This window comes from Scyliorhinus torazame, chromosome 17, assembly GCF_047496885.1.
Source record: "Scyliorhinus torazame isolate Kashiwa2021f chromosome 17, sScyTor2.1, whole genome shotgun sequence".
In the NCBI taxonomy this organism is placed as follows: Eukaryota; Metazoa; Chordata; class Chondrichthyes; order Carcharhiniformes; family Scyliorhinidae; genus Scyliorhinus; species Scyliorhinus torazame.
Window position 1 is genome coordinate 85,374,482 of NC_092723.1, and position 17,752 is coordinate 85,392,233.

Sequence of the window (17,752 nt, forward strand, 5' to 3'; positions counted from 1 at the left end):
CCAGAAACATGGGGCGGGATTCTCCAACCCCCCCGCCGGGCCGGAGAATCGCCGGGGGCGGCGTGAATTCCGGCGCCAGCGAATCCGGGAGCCGGCGGCGGGGCGGGATTCACGCCGCCCCCCGGCTCCCGGATTCGCTGGCGCCGTTTTTTGGGCGGGGGCGGGATCACACCACGGCAATCGGGGGCCGTTGGCAGCGGCCCCCCGGGGGCCCCCACGGTGGCCTGGCCCGCGATCAGGGCCCACCAATCTGTGGGCGGGTCTGTACCGTGGGGGGCACTCTTTTCCTCCGCGTCGGCCGGTGTAACGGACCGCCATGGCCAGCGCGGAGAAGAACCCCCCCTGCGCATGTGCTGGAATGACGTCAGCACACGCTGGTGCTCCCGCGCATGCGCCAACTCGCACTGGCCAGCGGAGACCCTTCGGCGCCGGTTGGCACGGCGCCAACCCCGCCGCCGCCGGCCTAGCCCCTGAAGGTGCAGAGGATTCCGCACCTCCCGGGCGGCCCGGCGCTGGAGTGGTTCACACCACTCCTCGGCGCTGGTACGGCCCGCCCTGCCGGGTAGGTGAGAATCCCGCCCATGGTTCCAAGTCCTGTCACCCATCACCCCCATAATCACTGAACTAAACTAGCTTCCTGCTCAACAATGCCTTGATTTTAAACTCCCCACTTCTTGTTTGCAACTTCCTGTTTTGTCTTACCTAACCCTATCTCCCTCCCTAACAGCACAATGGGTGTACATATACCACAGGGGTTCCTGAAGGCCACTCCTCACCACCTCCTCAACAGCTATTAGGGATGGACAACAATGCTGCCCTAGCCAGTGACACCCACATACGATGAATGAATCATTTTTAAAAAACCTCCTGCAGCCCTTCCGCGCTCTGACATCTCCGCACTTCTCCAGTTACAGTTTTCCATCACTGGCAGCCATGTTGAAGACAGCTGGATTTTCCGTTGGTGGGATCCTCCGTTTCGCCGGCAGCACACTTACGCCCACGGATATCCCAACAGTGTGGAGGTGCCCACAATGGGAAATCCCATTGCCCGGCTGCAGGGAGGGAGGATCCCGCTGCCGGCGGGGGCGCGTCACACAAGAAAATGGGTGCGGCGGGACAGAGAATCCCACCCCTATACTTTTGAATTCCCTTCCTAAACCTCTCTACAGTCCTGTTCTCTTTCTTCATTTGAGACACTTTAAAATCAAACCTATGGCCGTCTGTACTAATATTTACTAATGTAGCTCGGTGTCAAAAATCTTGTTTGAAAGCCATTCCTGTAAAATTCCTAAGAGAATTTTACTTTGCTAAAGCTGCTGTATAAATGCAAGTTTCTGTTGCCTCACCTATTTCACTGCCCACCCAGGGCCAAATATGTGTTGTGAGCAGTTTTCTGTTAAATAATGACACGGCCAGACCTGTGGATAGTTTTTATTTGCTCAGTGCCAAGTTTCAATGCCACTCCTCTACTAATGTCACATACGATTGAGAATATTATTATTTCAGAGGAACAGACGTACAAAGGAAGGTATACCCCAATGGGGTTCATGGATGCATAAAGCTCTCAATAAATGTTACTAAGTTTCAGCTGAATTCAGCACACAGGACAACTGGAGTCTGTCCTTCAAGTCTACGAGGCAAGAAGGCGGTGGCGTTAAACGCATCTGTGATAACAAACAAAAACACAGGTCAGACCTAAACATATTGAGATGGCATCTTACAATGAGCCCACTGAAACACACAGAGGTCAAGTTGCACACACTTTGCTCTTCTTAAAGCTGCAGGCTGTGATGTTGGTGGTGTTGAAATGTGCAAGAATGTCAGAATAGGCTTATTGCATGCTCATGTAGAGTCTCTTTAAAACCAATCCCCCAGCTTCAGCTGGAGAATTACATAGAAACATAGAAAGTAGAAGCAGGAGGAGACCATACGGCCCTTCGTGGCTGCTCCACCATTCATTGTGATCATGGCTGATCATCAAGTTCAATACCCTGATCCCGCCTTCCCCCATATCCCTTTATCCATTTAGCTCCAAGAGCGATATCTAATTCCTTCTTGAAAGTACACAACGTTTTGGCCTCATCTACTTTCTATGGTAGTGAATTCCACAGATTCACTACTCTCTAGGTGAAGAAATTTCTCCTCACCTCAGTCCCAAAAGGTTTACCCCTTATTCTCAAACTATGACGCCCAGATCTGCAATCTCCCACCATCAGGAACATGAATCTACCCTGTCTCATCCTGTTAGAATTTTGTAAATTTTTATGAGATCCCCTCTCACTCTTCTAAACTCCACCGAATATAATCCTAACCGATTTAGTCGCTCCTCATATAACAGTCTCGCCATCCCAGGAATCAGCCTGATAAACCTTTACTGGGCTCCCTCCATAGCAAGAACATCCTTCCTCAGGTAAGGACACCAAAACTGCACATAATTGCAGTAAAACATCTCTATTCCTATATTCAGATCCTATTCTCCTATTCTCGCTATGAAGGCCAACACACCATTTGCCTTCATTACTGCCTGCTGTACCTGAGCGCTTACTTTCAGTGAATGATGCCAAGGTCTCGCTGAGTGTTCCCCTCTCTCAATTTAAAGCCATTCAAATAATAATCGCCTTCCTATTTTTTGCTACTGAAGCGGATAATCTCACATTTCCCCACATTATACTTCACCTGCCATGCATGTGGCCACTCACTCAGCCTGTCCAAATCCCACTGAAGCATCTCTGCATCCTCCTCACAGGTTATCCTCCCACCCAACTTTGTATCATCTGCAAATTTGGAGATAATACATTTAGTTCCCTCGTCCAAATCATTAATAAATAATGTGAACAGTTGGGGTCCCAGCACAGATTCCTGCGGCACCGAACTAGTCACTGCCTGCCAATCAGAAAACAACCCATTTATTCCAACTTTTTGCTTCCTGTCTGCTAATCAGTTTTCTATCCATCTCAAGACACTACCCGTAATTTCATGCATTTTAACTTTACATATTAACTTGCTATGTGAGATCTGTTAAAAGCCTTCTGAAATTCTAAATAAACCACATCCACCGGTTCTCCCTGGTCACTGTTCTGGGCACTGGACTTTAGGATGAATGTGAAGGCTTTGGAGAGAGTGCAGAAAAGATTCACGAGAATGGTTCCAGGGATGAAGAACTTTAGTTATCAGGACAAATTGGTGAGGTTGGAACTGTTCTCCTTGAAGAAGAGAAGGCTGAGAGGAGATTTGATCGTACTGTTTTAAATCATGCGGTGTCTGGTCAGAGTAGATACGGAGAAACTGTTCTCGATTGTGATGAAGGAAGCCATTCGACCCATTGGGTGAGACTCTCTGTTTTGGAGACTGTGGGCGGGATTCCCCGATGCTGATTTTGTAATCGGCAATCGGGCTGAGAATCCCTTCTGACGCTGAAATCGGGGGCACCGCCGATGTGACGCAGGATTTGTCATCCTCCACCCCCTCTGAAATGGCATCATCGCGTCGTGCGCCGCACTCCATTGAGACGACGTTAGCTCCCCAATGCTCAACCTCCGATTGGTCGAGTTCCGGACCACGTGGTTGACGTGTGGTCTCAGCGGTCAGGAACCAGGCGCGGCAAATGCGGACTGTGTCCAGCCCCTCCACAGTCAAGCAGCAGCCGTGCTACTGGCAGGGGGAGCTTCCGCGAGGGCTGAGGGGACTGGTGGGGGTGGCCAGAAGAGAACTATCTGGCAGATCAGGTGCGTGCATGGCCGGCGCCATGCTTTCCAGTGCAATCGCTGCAGTTGTTGCCGTGCGCGGCCACAGACCCGGCCATTCTCCAGCTGTGGGAGCCGGGAGTTTTACGTGGCGCGGCTGCTAGCCCCTCACCGGTCGCATGATCGGCACCAATTTTTTTGACGTAAAATGCCACAGACCCTCCGCACTTAGGTTCAAAACTGGTGAATCCAGCCCTGTGTTCTCCCGCAGAAGAGAATGGTAACTAATTCACCTTTCCCCTGGGAGTGCAAATCGGGTAGCAATCCCTTGCCAATGCAAAATGATGCATGGTGAGGAATACAAGGGATTCCTGAGGGAATCCTGCTATTGGACCACCATTTTGAGTGTGCGGAATAGCATCCGAATTAGAATCCCTCACTCCTCCCCCTGCACCATAAAGCAGTCCCCCACCCCTGGATTTCCTGGGTGCCCCACTTCCCCCAAGTATGGGGATGACTCCCAGGGCTCCCTAACTAGGGAGCTCCTCCCCCTCATAGACCCCCTTAATACGGAGACCCCATGAATAAGGAGACCCCTCAGACACCCTAACTGAAGGACCTTTGACTAAAGGAACCCCTCCCCCCCACAGCGACCACCTAGCTAAAGGAACACGCCACTCACAGAGATTCCCTAACTAAAGAACAAGACCAAGCTGGCGCCAGAGCTTGGCGACTCTCCGCGAGCTCTCTCCCCCAGGCCCTTTGCTTTTATTTCCTATCGCGTTCTGACCTCCTAAAACTATTTTTTTTTTTGTCCACTCTGGATGTACTGTGAACGTTCCCTTGGCCGAAGAAAAATATTTTCCACTGTACTTCGGTACATGTGACAAAATCAAAATCAAATCAAATCAAAACACTACAGGGACTTCCTGACTAAAAGGACCCTTCACAGACCTGCCCAGCCTCCACAGCCCCCCCCCACCCCACCCCCCCCCCGCCCCCTGCACCCTCCCCCCAGAAAAGAGGCCCCTGTCTGGAAGCTGGAAAGCAGTCCAGACAGAGGCAATGAAAGAATTACTGCTATAATACTCACCTTGCAGCTCCACCTGTCCATTCCTGGAAGGAGAACAACTGTGACCTGTGTTTCAATCTCTCAGATCCAGTAGCTGAAAGCCAATCATAGGCTGTGATTGACAGCTCCCACAAAACAGCTGCTGCAATGATTCATTCATCTCCCTTCATGGATGAGTGACTCTAAGTGCTTAAACCCAATGTTTACAAACAGCAACCACAACAATGAGACCTAAGTGCATTCCAATCACTTAGTGCATCCAAACCTCAAAAGGAGCAGCACAACTAGAATCAGAGATACAACACCAAAAACTGGAAAGAGAGCCGACCTGGGGAAGAAACAGTTACTAGAGCAGGGGAAACCTCAAAAGGTACAGTGTGCCCTTACTGAATCCAGACATCAGAATAAGAAAGTCAAGTGGGGTAAAAGAAAACAGCTGAAACGAAAGAGAAAATGCTGGAAAATCTCAGCAGGTTTGGCAGCATCTGTCGGCAGAGACAAGAGCGAACGTTTCAGCGAGGTTTCAAAGAGTCTTCAGACTCGAAACGTTAGCTCTTTTCTCTCCCGACAGATGCTGCCAGACATGCTGAGATTTTCCAGCATTTTCTCTTTCATTTCAGATTCCAGCATCCACAGTAATTAGCTATTATTAAAAGGAAACAGCTGATTGGTTTGGGGAGAGGAGCAGCAGCGAGGGGAGAGGAGCAGCAGCGGGGAGAGAGGAGCAGCAGTGGGGAGAGAGGAGCAGCAGCGGGGAGAGAGGAGCAGCAGCGGGGAGAGAGGAGCAGCAGCGGGGAGAGAGGAGCAGCAGCGGGGAGAGAGGAGCAGCAGCGGGGAGAGAGGAGCAGCAGCGGGGAGAGAGGAGCAGCAGCGGAGGGAGAGGAGCATCAGCGGGGAGAGAGGAGCAACAGCGGGGGGAGACGAGCAGCATCGGGGAGAGAAGAGCAGCAGCGGGGGGAGAGGAGAAGCAACGGGGGGAGAGGAGAAGCAGCGGGGGGAGAGGAGCAGCAGCGGGGAGAGAGGAGCAGCAGCGGGGAGAGAGGAGCAGCAGCGGGGAGAGAGGAGCAGCAGCGGGGAGAGAGGAGCAGCAGCGGGGAGAGAGGAGCAGCAGCGGAGGGAGAGGAGCATCAGCGGGGAGAGAGGAGCAACAGCGGGGGGAGACGAGCAGCATCGGGGAGAGAAGAGCAGCAGCGGGGGGAGAGGAGAAGCAACGGGGGGAGAGGAGAAGCAGCGGGGGGAGAGGAGCAGCAGCGGGGAGAGAGGAGCAGCAGCGGGGGGGAGAGGAGCATCAGCGGGGAGAGAGGAGCATCAGCGGGGAGAGAGGAGCAGCAGCGGGGAGAGAGGTGCAGCAGCGGGGAGAGAGGAGCAGCAGGGAGGAGAGAGGAGCAGCAGCGGGGAGAGAGGAGCAGCAGCGGGGAGAGAGGAGCAGCAGCGGGGAGAGAAGAGCAGCAGCGGGGAGAGAGGAGCAGCAGCGGGGAGAGAGGAGCAGCAGCGGGGAGAGAGGAGCAGCAGCGGGGAGAGAGGAGCAGCAGCGGGGAGAGAGGAGAAGCAACGGGGGGAGAGGAGAAGCAGCGGGGGGAGAGGAGCAGCAGCGGGGAGAGAGGAGCAGCAGCGGGGGGGAGAGGAGCATCAGCGGGGAGAGAGGAGCATCAGCGGGGAGAGAGGAGCAGCAGCGGGGAGAGAGGAGCAGCAGCGGGGAGAGAGGAGCAGCAGCGAGGAGAGAGGAGCAGCAGCGGGGAGAGAGGAGCAGCAGCGGGGAGAGAGGAGCAGCAGCGGGGAGAGAGGAGCAGCAGCGGGGAGAGAGGAGCAGCAGCGGAGGGAGAGGAGCATCAGCGGGGAGAGAGGAGCAACAGCGGGGGGAGACGAGCAGCATCGGGGAGAGAAGAGCAGCAGCGGGGGGAGAGGAGAAGCAACGGGGGGAGAGGAGAAGCAGCGGGGGGAGAGGAGCAGCAGCGGGGAGAGAGGAGCAGCAGCGGGGGGGAGAGGAGCATCAGCGGGGAGAGAGGAGCATCAGCGGGGAGAGAGGAGCAGCAGCGGGGAGAGAGGAGCAGCAGCGGGGAGAGAGGAGCAGCAGCGAGGAGAGAGGAGCAGCAGCGGGGAGAGAGGAGCAGCAGCGGGGAGAGAGGAGCAGCAGCGGGGAGAGAGGAGCAGCAACAGGGAGAGAGGAGCAGCAACACGGAGAGAGGAGCAGCAACGGGGAGAGAGGAGCAGCAATGGGGAGAGAGGAGCAGCAGCGGGAGGAGAGGAGAAGCAGTGAAGGGAGAGGAGCAGCAGCGGAGAGAGAGGAGCAGCAGCGGAGAGAGAGGAGCAGCAGCGGGGAGAGAGGAGCAGCAGCGGGGAGAGAGGAGCAGCAGCGGGGAGAGAGGAGCAGCAGCGGGGAGAGAGGAGCAGCTGCGGGGAGAGAGGAGCAGCTGCGGGGAGAGAGGAGCAGCTGCGGGGAGAGAGGAGCAGCTGCGGGGAGAGAGGAGCAGCAGCGGGGAGAGAGGAGCAGCAGCGGAGGGAGAGGAGCATCAGCGGGGAGAGAGGAGCAACAGCGGGGGGAGACGAGCAGCATCGGGGAGAGAAGAGCAGCAGCGGGGGGAGAGGAGAAGCAACGGGGGGAGAGGAGAAGCAGCGGGGGGAGAGGAGCAGCAGCGGGGAGAGAGGAGCAGCAGCGGGGAGAGAGGAGCAGCAGCGGGGAGAGAGGAGCAGCAGCGGGGAGAGAGGAGCAGCAGCGGGGAGAGAGGAGCAGCAGCGGAGGGAGAGGAGCATCAGCGGGGAGAGAGGAGCAACAGCGGGGGGAGACGAGCAGCATCGGGGAGAGAAGAGCAGCATCGGGGGGAGAGGAGAAGCAACGGGGGGAGAGGAGAAGCAGCGGGGGGAGAGGAGCAGCAGCGGGGAGAGAGGAGCAGCAGCGGGGGGGAGAGGAGCATCAGCGGGGAGAGAGGAGCATCAGCGGGGAGAGAGGAGCAGCAGCGGGGAGAGAGGAGCAGCAGCGGGGAGAGAGGAGCAGCAGCGAGGAGAGAGGAGCAGCAGCGGGGAGAGAGGAGCAGCAGCGGGGAGAGAGGAGCAGCAGCGGGGAGAGAGGAGCAGCAACAGGGAGAGAGGAGCAGCAACACGGAGAGAGGAGCAGCAACGGGGAGAGAGGAGCAGCAATGGGGAGAGAGGAGCAGCAGCGGGAGGAGAGGAGAAGCAGTGAAGGGAGAGGAGCAGCAGCGGAGAGAGAGGAGCAGCAGCGGAGAGAGAGGAGCAGCAGCGGGGAGAGAGGAGCAGCAGCGGGGAGAGAGGAGCAGCAGCGGGGAGAGAGGAGCAGCAGCGGGGAGAGAGGAGCAGCTGCGGGGAGAGAGGAGCAGCTGCGGGGAGAGAGGAGCAGCTGCGGGGAGAGAGGAGCAGCTGCGGGGAGAGAGGAGCAGCAGCGGGGAGAGAGGAGCAGCAGCGGGGAGAGAGGAGCAGCAGCGGGGGGGAGAGGAGCATCAGCGGGGAGAGAGGAGCAGCAGCGGGGAGAGAGGAGCAGCAGCGGGGAGAGAGGAGCAGCAGCGGGGAGAGAGGAGCAGCAGCGGGGAGAGAGGAGCAGCAGCGGGGAGAGAGGAGCAGCAGCGGGGAGAGAGGAGCAGCAACGGGGAGAGAGGAGCAGCAGCACGGAGAGAGGAGCAGCAACGGGGAGAGAGGAGCAGCAATGGGGAGAGAGGAGCAGCAGCGGGAGGAGAGGAGAAGCAGCGGAGGGAGAGGAGCAGCAGCGGAGAGAGAGGAGCAGCAGCGGAGAGAGAGGAGCAGCAGCGGGAGGAGAGGAGAAGCATCGGAGGGAGAGGAGTAGCAGCGGGGAGAGAAGAGCAGCAGCGGGGAGAGAACAGCAGCAGCGGGGGGGAGAGGAGTAGCAGCGGGGAGAGAAGAGCAGCAGCGGGGAGAGAAGAGCAGCAGCGGGGAGAGAGGAGCAGCAGCGGGGAGAGAGGAGCAGCAGCGGGGAGAGAGGAGCAGCAGCGGGGAGAGAGGAGCAGCAGCGGGGAGAGAAGAGCAGCAGCTGAGGGAGAGGAGCATCAGCGGGGAGAGAGGAGCAGCAGCGGGGAGTGAGGAGCAGCAGCGGGGAGAGAGGAGCAGCAGCACGGGGAGAGAGGAGCAGCAGCGGGGAGAGAGGAGCAGCAGCGGGGGGAGAGGAGCAGCAGCGGGGGGAGAGGAGCAGCAGCGGGGAGAGAGGAGCGGCACGGGGAGAGGAGAGCAGCAGCGGGGAGAGAGGAGCAGCAGCGGGGAGAGAGGAGCGGCAGCGGGGAGAGAGGAGCAGCAGCACGGGGAGAGAGGAGCAGCAGCGGGGAGAGAGGAGCAGCAGCACGGGGAGAGAGGAGCAGCAGCGGGTAGAGAGGAGCAGCAGCGGGGAGAGAGGAGCAGTAGCGGGGGGAAGAGGGGCAGCAGCCGGGGGAGAGGAGCAGCAGCGGGGAGAGAGGAGCGGCAGCGGGGGGAGAGGAGTAGCAGCGGGGGGAGAGGAGCAGCAGCGGGGAGAGAGGGGCAGCAACGGGGAGAGAGGAGCAGCAGCGGGGAGAGAGGAGCAGCAGCGGGGAGAGAGGAGCAGCAGCGGGGAGAGAGGAGCAGCAACGGGGAGAGAGGAGCAGCAGCGGGGAGAGAGGAGCAGCACCGGGGTGAGAGGAGCAGCAGCGGGGAGAGAGGAGCAGCAGCGGGGAGAGAGGAGCAGCAGCGGGGAGAGAGGAGCAGCAACGGGGAGAGAGGAGCAGCAGCGGGGAGAGAGGAGCAGCAGCACGGGGAGAGAGGAGCAGCAACAGGGAGAGAGGAGCAGCAGCACGGAGAGAGGAGCAGCAACGGGGAGAGAGGAGCAGCAATGGGGAGAGAGGAGCAGCAGCGGGAGGAGAGGAGAAGCAGCGGGAGGAGAGGAGAAGCAGCGGAGGGAGAGGAGCAGCAGCGGAGAGAGAGGAGCAGCAGCGGAGAGAGAGGAGCAGCAGCGGGAGGAGAGGAGAAGCATCGGAGGGAGAGGAGTAGCAGCGGGGAGAGAAGGGCAGCAGCGGGGAGAGAACAGCAGCAGCGGGGGGAGAGGAGTAGCAGCGGGGAGAGAAGAGCAGCAGCGGGGAGAGAAGAGCAGCAATGGGGAGAGAGGAGCAGCAGCGGGAGGAGAGGAGAAGCAGCGGAGGGAGAGGAGCAGCAGCGGAGAGAGAGGAGCAGCAGCGGAGAGAGAGGAGCAGCAGCGGGAGGAGAGGAGAAGCATCGGAGGGAGAGGAGTAGCAGCGGGGAGAGAAGAGCAGCAGCGGGGAGAGAACAGCAGCAGCGGGGGGGAGAGTTGTAGCAGCGGGGAGAGAAGAGCAGCAGCGGGGAGAGAAGAGCAGCAGCGGGGAGAGAGGAGCAGCAGCGGGGAGAGAGGAGCAGCAGCGGGGAGAGAGGAGCAGCAGCGGGGAGAGAGGAGCAGCAGCGGGGAGAGAGGGGCAGCAACGGGGAGAGAGGAGCAGCAGCGGGGAGAGAGGAGCAGCAGCGGGGAGAGAGGAGCAGCAGCGGGGAGAGAGGAGCAGCAACGGGGAGAGAGGAGCAGCAGCGGGGAGAGAGGAGCAGCACCGGGGTGAGAGGAGCAGCAGCGGGGAGAGAGGAGCAGCAGCGGGGAGAGAGGAGCAGCAGCGGGGAGAGAGGAGCAGCAACGGGGAGAGAGGAGCAGCAGCGGGGAGAGAGGAGCAGCAGCACGGGGAGAGAGGAGCAGCAACAGGGAGAGAGGAGCAGCAGCACGGAGAGAGGAGCAGCAACGGGGAGAGAGGAGCAGCAATGGGGAGAGAGGAGCAGCAGCGGGAGGAGAGGAGAAGCAGCGGGAGGAGAGGAGAAGCAGCGGAGGGAGAGGAGCAGCAGCGGAGAGAGAGGAGCAGCAGCGGAGAGAGAGGAGCAGCAGCGGGAGGAGAGGAGAAGCATCGGAGGGAGAGGAGTAGCAGCGGGGAGAGAAGGGCAGCAGCGGGGAGAGAACAGCAGCAGCGGGGGGAGAGGAGTAGCAGCGGGGAGAGAAGAGCAGCAGCGGGGAGAGAAGAGCAGCAATGGGGAGAGAGGAGCAGCAGCGGGAGGAGAGGAGAAGCAGCGGAGGGGAGAGTTGTAGCAGCGGGGAGAGAAGAGCAGCAGCGGGGAGAGAAGAGCAGCAGCGGGGAGAGAGGAGCAGCAGCGGGGAGAGAGGAGCAGCAGCGGGGAGAGAGGAGCAGCAGCGGGGAGAGAGGAGCAGCAGCGGGGAGAGAAGAGCAGCAGCTGAGGGAGAGGAGCATCAGCGGGGAGAGAGGAGCAGCAGCGGGGAGAGAGGAGCAGCAGTGGGGAGAGAGGAGCAGCAGCACGGGGAGAGAGGAGCAGCAGCGGGGAGAGAGGAGCAGCAGCGGGGGGAGAGGAGCAGCAGCGGGGGGAGAGGAGCAGCAGCGGGGAGAGAGGAGCGGCACGGGGAGAGGAGAGCAGCAGCGGGGAGAGAGGAGCAGCAGCGGGGAGAGAGGAGCGGCACGGGCAGAGGAGAGCAGCAGCACGGGGAGAGAGGAGCAGCAGCGGGGAGAGAGGAGCAGCAGCGGGGAGAGAGGAGCAGCAGCAGGGAGAGAGGAGCAGCAGCGGGGAGAGAGGAGCAGCAGCACGGGGAGAGAGGAGCAGCAGCGGGTAGAGAGGAGCAGCAGTGGGGAGAGAGGAGCAGTAGCGGGGGGAAGAGGGGCAGCAGCGGGGGAGAGGAGCAGCAGCGGGGAGAGAGGAGCGGCAGCGGGGGGAGAGGAGTAGCAGCGGGGGGAGAGGAGCAGCAGCGGAGGGAGAGGAGCAGCAGCGGGGAGAGAGGAGCAGCAGCGGGGAGAGAGGAGCAGCAGCGGGGAGAGAGGAGCAGCAACACGGAGAGAGGAGCAGCAGCGGGGAGAGAGGAGCAGCAGCCGGGAGAGAGGAGCAGCAGCTGGGAGAGAGGAGCAGCAGCAGGGGGAGAGGAGCAGCAGTGGGGCGAGAGGAGCATCAGTGGGGAGAGAGGAGCAGCAGCGGGGGGAGAGGAGAAGCAACGGGGGAGAGGAGTAGCAGCGGGGAGAGGGGAGCAGCAACGGGGAGAGAGGAGCAGCAGCGGGGAGAGAGGAGCAGCAGCGGGGAGAGAGGAGCAGCAGCTGGGAGAGAGGAGCAGCAGCAGGGAGAGAGGAGCAGCAGCGGGGAGAGAGGAGCAGCAGCACGGGGAGAGAGGAGCAGCAGCGGGTAGAGAGGAGCAGCAGTGGGGAGAGAGGAGCAGTAGCGGGGGGAAGAGGGGCAGCAGCGGGGGGAGAGGAGCAGCAGCGGGGAGAGAGGAGCGGCAGCGGGGGGAGAGGAGTAGCAGCGGGGGGAGAGGAGTAGCAGCGGGGGGAGAGGAGCAGCAGCGGGGAGAGAGGAGCAGCAGCGGGGAGAGAGGAGCAGCAGCGGGGAGAGAGGAGCAGCAACACGGAGAGAGGAGCAGCAGCACGGGGAGAGGAGCAGCAGCGGGGAGAGAGGAGCAGCAGCACGGGGAGAGAGGAGCAGCACGGGGAGAGAGGAGCAGCAGCGGGGGGAGAGGAGCAGCATCGGGGAGAGAGGAGCAGCAGCGGGGAGAGAAGAGCAGCAGCGGGGGGAGAGGAGCAGCAACGGGGGAGAGGAGTAGCAGCGGGGAGAGGGGAGCAGCAACGGGGAGAGAGGAGCAGCAGCGGGGAGAGAGGAGCAGCAGCGGGGAGAGAGGAGCAGCAGCGGGGAGAGAGGAGCAGCAGCGGGGAGAGAGGAGCAGCAGCGGGGAGAGAGGAGCAGCAGCGGGGAGAGAGGAGCAGCAACGGGGAGAGAGGAGCAGCAGCGGGGAGAGAGGAGCAGCACCGGGGTGAGAGGAGCAGCAGCGGGGAGAGAGGAGCAGCAGCGGGGAGAGAGGAGCAGCAGCGGGGAGAGAGGAGCAGCAACGGGGAGAGAGGAGCAGCAGCGGGGAGAGAGGAGCAGCAGCACGGGGAGAGAGGAGCAGCAACAGGGAGAGAGGAGCAGCAGCACGGAGAGAGGAGCAGCAACGGGGAGAGAGGAGCAGCAATGGGGAGAGAGGAGCAGCAGCGGGAGGAGAGGAGAAGCAGCGGGAGGAGAGGAGAAGCAGCGGAGGGAGAGGAGCAGCAGCGGAGAGAGAGGAGCAGCAGCGGAGAGAGAGGAGCAGCAGCGGGAGGAGAGGAGAAGCATCGGAGGGAGAGGAGTAGCAGCGGGGAGAGAAGGGCAGCAGCGGGGAGAGAACAGCAGCAGCGGGGGGAGAGGAGTAGCAGCGGGGAGAGAAGAGCAGCAGCGGGGAGAGAAGAGCAGCAATGGGGAGAGAGGAGCAGCAGCGGGAGGAGAGGAGAAGCAGCGGAGGGAGAGGAGCAGCAGCGGAGAGAGAGGAGCAGCAGCGGAGAGAGAGGAGAAGCATCGGAGGGAGAGGAGTAGCAGCGGGGAGAGAAGAGCAGCAGCGGGGAGAGAACAGCAGCAGCGGGGGGGAGAGTTGTAGCAGCGGGGAGAGAAGAGCAGCAGCGGGGAGAGAAGAGCAGCAGCGGGGAGAGAGGAGCAGCAGCGGGGAGAGAGGAGCAGCAGCGGGGAGAGAGGAGCAGCAGCGGGGAGAGAGGAGCAGCAGCGGGGAGAGAAGAGCAGCAGCTGAGGGAGAGGAGCATCAGCGGGGAGAGAGGAGCAGCAGCGGGGAGAGAGGAGCAGCAGTGGGGAGAGAGGAGCAGCAGCACGGGGAGAGAGGAGCAGCAGCGGGGAGAGAGGAGCAGCAGCGGGGGGAGAGGAGCAGCAGCGGGGGGAGAGGAGCAGCAGCGGGGAGAGAGGAGCGGCACGGGGAGAGGAGAGCAGCAGCGGGGAGAGAGGAGCAGCAGCGGGGAGAGAGGAGCGGCACGGGCAGAGGAGAGCAGCAGCACGGGGAGAGAGGAGCAGCAGCGGGGAGAGAGGAGCAGCAGCGGGGAGAGAGGAGCAGCAGCAGGGAGAGAGGAGCAGCAGCGGGGAGAGAGGAGCAGCAGCACGGGGAGAGAGGAGCAGCAGCGGGTAGAGAGGAGCAGCAGTGGGGAGAGAGGAGCAGTAGCGGGGGGAAGAGGGGCAGCAGCGGGGGAGAGGAGCAGCAGCGGGGAGAGAGGAGCGGCAGCGGGGGGAGAGGAGTAGCAGCGGGGGGAGAGGAGCAGCAGCGGAGGGAGAGGAGCAGCAGCGGGGAGAGAGGAGCAGCAGCGGGGAGAGAGGAGCAGCAGCGGGGAGAGAGGAGCAGCAACACGGAGAGAGGAGCAGCAGCGGGGAGAGAGGAGCAGCAGCCGGGAGAGAGGAGCAGCAGCTGGGAGAGAGGAGCAGCAGCAGGGGGAGAGGAGCAGCAGTGGGGCGAGAGGAGCATCAGTGGGGAGAGAGGAGCAGCAGCGGGGGGAGAGGAGAAGCAACGGGGGAGAGGAGTAGCAGCGGGGAGAGGGGAGCAGCAACGGGGAGAGAGGAGCAGCAGCGGGGAGAGAGGAGCAGCAGCGGGGAGAGAGGAGCAGCAGCTGGGAGAGAGGAGCAGCAGCAGGGAGAGAGGAGCAGCAGCGGGGAGAGAGGAGCAGCAGCACGGGGAGAGAGGAGCAGCAGCGGGTAGAGAGGAGCAGCAGTGGGGAGAGAGGAGCAGTAGCGGGGGGAAGAGGGGCAGCAGCGGGGGGAGAGGAGCAGCAGCGGGGAGAGAGGAGCGGCAGCGGGGGGAGAGGAGTAGCAGCGGGGGGAGAGGAGCAGCAGCGGAGGGAGAGGAGCAGCAGCGGGGAGAGAGGAGCAGCAGCGGGGAGAGAGGAGCAGCAGCGGGGAGAGAGGAGCAGCAACACGGAGAGAGGAGCAGCAGCACGGGGAGAGGAGCAGCAGCGGGGAGAGAGGAGCAGCAGCACGGGGAGAGAGGAGCAGCACGGGGAGAGAGGAGCAGCAGCGGGGGGAGAGGAGCAGCATCGGGGAGAGAGGAGCAGCAGCGGGGAGAGAAGAGCAGCAGCGGGGGGAGAGGAGCAGCAACGGGGGAGAGGAGTAGCAGCGGGGAGAGGGGAGCAGCAACGGGGAGAGAGGAGCAGCAGCGGGGAGAGGAGCAGCAGCACGGGGAGAGAGGAGCAGCAGCGGGGAGAGAGGAGCAGCAGCGGAGGGAGAGGAGCATCAGTGGGGAGAGAGGAGCAGCAGCGGGGAGAGGGGAGCAGCAGCGGGTAGAGAGGCGTAGCAACGGGGAGAGAGGAGTAGCAGCGGGGAGAGAGGAGTAGCAGCGGGGAGAGAGGAGTAGCAGCGGGGAGAGAAGAGTAGCAGCGGGGAGAGAGGAGCAGCAGCGGGGAGAGAGGAGCAGCAGCGGGGAGAGAGGAGCAGCAGCGGGGAGAGAGGAGCAGCAGCGGGGAGAGAGGAGCAGCAGCGGGCAGAGAGGGGCAGCAGCGGGGAGAGAGGAGCAGCAGCGGGGAGAGAGGAGCAGCAGCGGGGAGAGAGGAGCAGCAGCGGGGAGAGAGGAGCAGCAGCGGGGAGAGAGGAGCAGCAGCGGGGAGAGAGGAGCAGCAGCGGGGAGAGAGGAGCAGCAGTGGGGAGAGAGGAGCAGCAGCGGGGTGAGGGGAGCAGCAGCGGGGAGAGAGGAGCAGCAGCGGGGAGAGAGGAGCAGCAACGGGGAGAGAGGAGCAGCAGCGGGGAGAGAGGAGCAGCAGCGGGGAGAGAGGAGCAGCAGCGGGGAGAGAGGAGCAGCAGCGGGGAGAGAGGAGCAGCAGCGTGGAGAGAGGAGTAGCAGCGGGGAGAGAGGAGCAGCAGCGGGGAGAGAGGAGCAGCAGCGGGGAGAGAGGAGTAGCAGCGGGGAGAGAGGAGTAGCAGCGGGGAGAGGGGAGCAGCAGCGGGTAGAGAGGAGCAGCAGCGGGGAGAGAGGAGTAGCAGCGGGGAGAGAGGAGTAGCAGCGGGGAGAGAGGAGTAGCAGCGGGGAGAGAGGAGTAGCAGCGGGGAGAGAGGAGTAGCAGCGGGGAGAGAGGAGCAGCAGCGGGGAGAAGGGAGCAGCAGCGGGGAGAGAGGAGTAGCAGCGGGGAGAGAGGTGCAGCAGCACGGGGAGAGAGGAGTAGCAGCGCGGAGAGAGGAGCAGCAGCGCGGAGAGAGGAGCAGCAGCGGGGAGAGAGGAGCAGCAGCGGGGAGAGAGGAGCAGCAGCGGGGAGAGAGGAGCAGCAGCGGGGAGAGAGGAGCAGCAACGGGGAGAGAGGAGCAGCAGCGGGGAGAGAGGAGCAGCAGCGGGGAGAGAGGAGCAGCAGCGGGGAGAGAGGAGCAGCAGCGGGTAGAGAGGAGCAGCAGCGGGGAGAGAGGAGCAGCAGCGGGGAGAGAGGAGCAGCAGAGCGGAGAGAGGAGCAGCAGCGGGGAGAGAGGAGCAGCAGCGGGGAGAAGGGAGCAGCAGCGGGGAGAGAGGAGTAGCAGCGGGGAGAGAGGAGCAGCAGCGGGGAGAGAGGAGCAGCAGCGGGGAGAGAGGAGCAGCAGCGGGGAGAGAGGAGCAGCAGCGGGGTGACGGGAGCAGCAGCGGGGTGACGGGAGCAGCAGCGGGGAGAGAGGAGCAGCAGCGGGGAGAGAGGAGCAGCAGCGGGGAGAGAGGAGCAGCAGCGGGGAGAGAGGAGCAGCAGCGGGGAGAGAGGAGCAGCAGCGGGGAGAGAGGAGCAGCAGCGGGGAGAGAGGAGCAGCAACGGGGAGAGAGGAGCAGCAACGGGGAGAGAGGAGCAGCAACGGGGAGAGACGAGCAGCAGCGGGGAGAGAGGAGCAGCAGCGGGGAGAGAGGAGCAGCAGCGGGGAGAGAGGAGCAGCAGCGGGGAGAGAGGAGCAGCAGCGGGGAGAGAGGACTAGCAGCGGGGAGAGAGGAGCAGCAGCGGGGAGAGAGGAGCAGCAGCGGGGAGAGAGGAGCAGCAACGGGGAGAGAGGAGCAGCAGCGGGGAGAGAGGAGCAGCAGCGGGGAGAGAGGAGCAGCAGCGGGGAGAGAGGAGCAGCAGCGGGGAGAGAGGAGCAGCAGCGGGGAGAGAGGAGCAGCAGCGGGGAGAGAGGAGCAGCAGCGGGGAGAGAGGAGTAGCAGCGGGGAGAGAGGTGCAGCAGCACGGGGAGAGAGGAGCAGCAGCGGGGAGAGAGGAGCAGCAGCGGGGAGAGAGGAGCAGCAGCGGGGAGAGAGGAGCAGCAACGGGGAGAGAGGAGCAGCAGCGGGGAGAGAGGAGCAGCAGCGGGGAGAGAGGAGCAGCAGCGGGGAGAGAGGAGCAGCAACGGGGAGAGAGGAGCAGCAGCGGGGAGAGAGGAGTAGCAGCGGGGAGAGAGGAGCAGCAGCGGGGAGAGAGGAGCAGCAGCGGGGAGAGAGGAGCAGCAGCGGGGAGAGAGGAGCAGCTGCGGGGAGAGAGGAGCAGCAGCGGGGAGAGAGGAGCAGCAACGGGGAGAGAGGAGCAGCAGCGGGGAGAGAGGAGTAGCAGCGGGGAGAGAGGAGCAGCAGCGGGGAGAGAGGAGCAGCAGCGGGGAGAGAGGAGCAGCTGCGGGGAGAGAGGAGCAGCAGCGGGGAGAGAGGAGTAGCAGCGGGGAGAGAGGAGCAGCAGCGGGGAGAGAGGAGCAGCAACGGGGAGAGAGGAGCAGCAGCGGGGAGAGAGGAGTAGCAGCGGGGAGAGAGGAGCAGCAGCGGGGAGAGAGGAGCAGCAGCGGGGAGAGAGGAGCAGCAGCGGGGAGAGAGGAGCAGCAGCGGGGAGAGAGGAGCAGCAGCGGGGAGAGAGGAGCAGCAGCGGGGAGAGAGGAGTAGCAGCGGGGAGAGAGGAGCAGCAGCGGGGAGAGAGGAGCAGCAGCGGGGAGAGAGGAGCAGCAGCGGGGAGAGAGGAGCAGCAGCGGTGAGAGAGGAGCAGCAGCGGGGAGAGAGGAGCAGCAACGGGGAGAGAGGAGCAGCAGCGGGGAGAGAGGAGGAGCAGCGGGGAGAGAGGAGCAGCAGCGGGGAGAGAGGAGCAGCAGCGGGGAGAGAGGAGCAGCAGCGGGGAGAGAGGAGCAGCAGCGGGGAGAGAGGAGCAGCAGCGGGGAGAGAGGAGCAGCAGCGGGGAGAGAGGAGCAGCAGCGGGGAGAGAGGAGCAGCAGCGGGGAGAGAGGAGCAGCAACGGGGAGAGAGGAGCAGCAGCGGGGAGAG

The 17,752-nt window shown here is 62.7% G+C and overlaps 1 protein-coding gene across 1 annotated transcript in view; it reads right to left on the bottom strand.

Annotated features, from left to right (window-relative positions):
• Positions 1–1,416: 1,416 nt before the first annotated feature.
• LOC140393986 (myosin-binding protein H-like) overlaps positions 1,417–17,752 on the bottom strand; it is a 230,014-nt gene continuing 213,678 nt past the window's right edge. The window contains exon 11 of the mRNA XM_072480709.1: positions 1,417–1,664. The gene's annotated coding sequence lies outside the window, so the exon portion shown is untranslated. The remainder of the gene's footprint in view (positions 1,665–17,752) is intronic.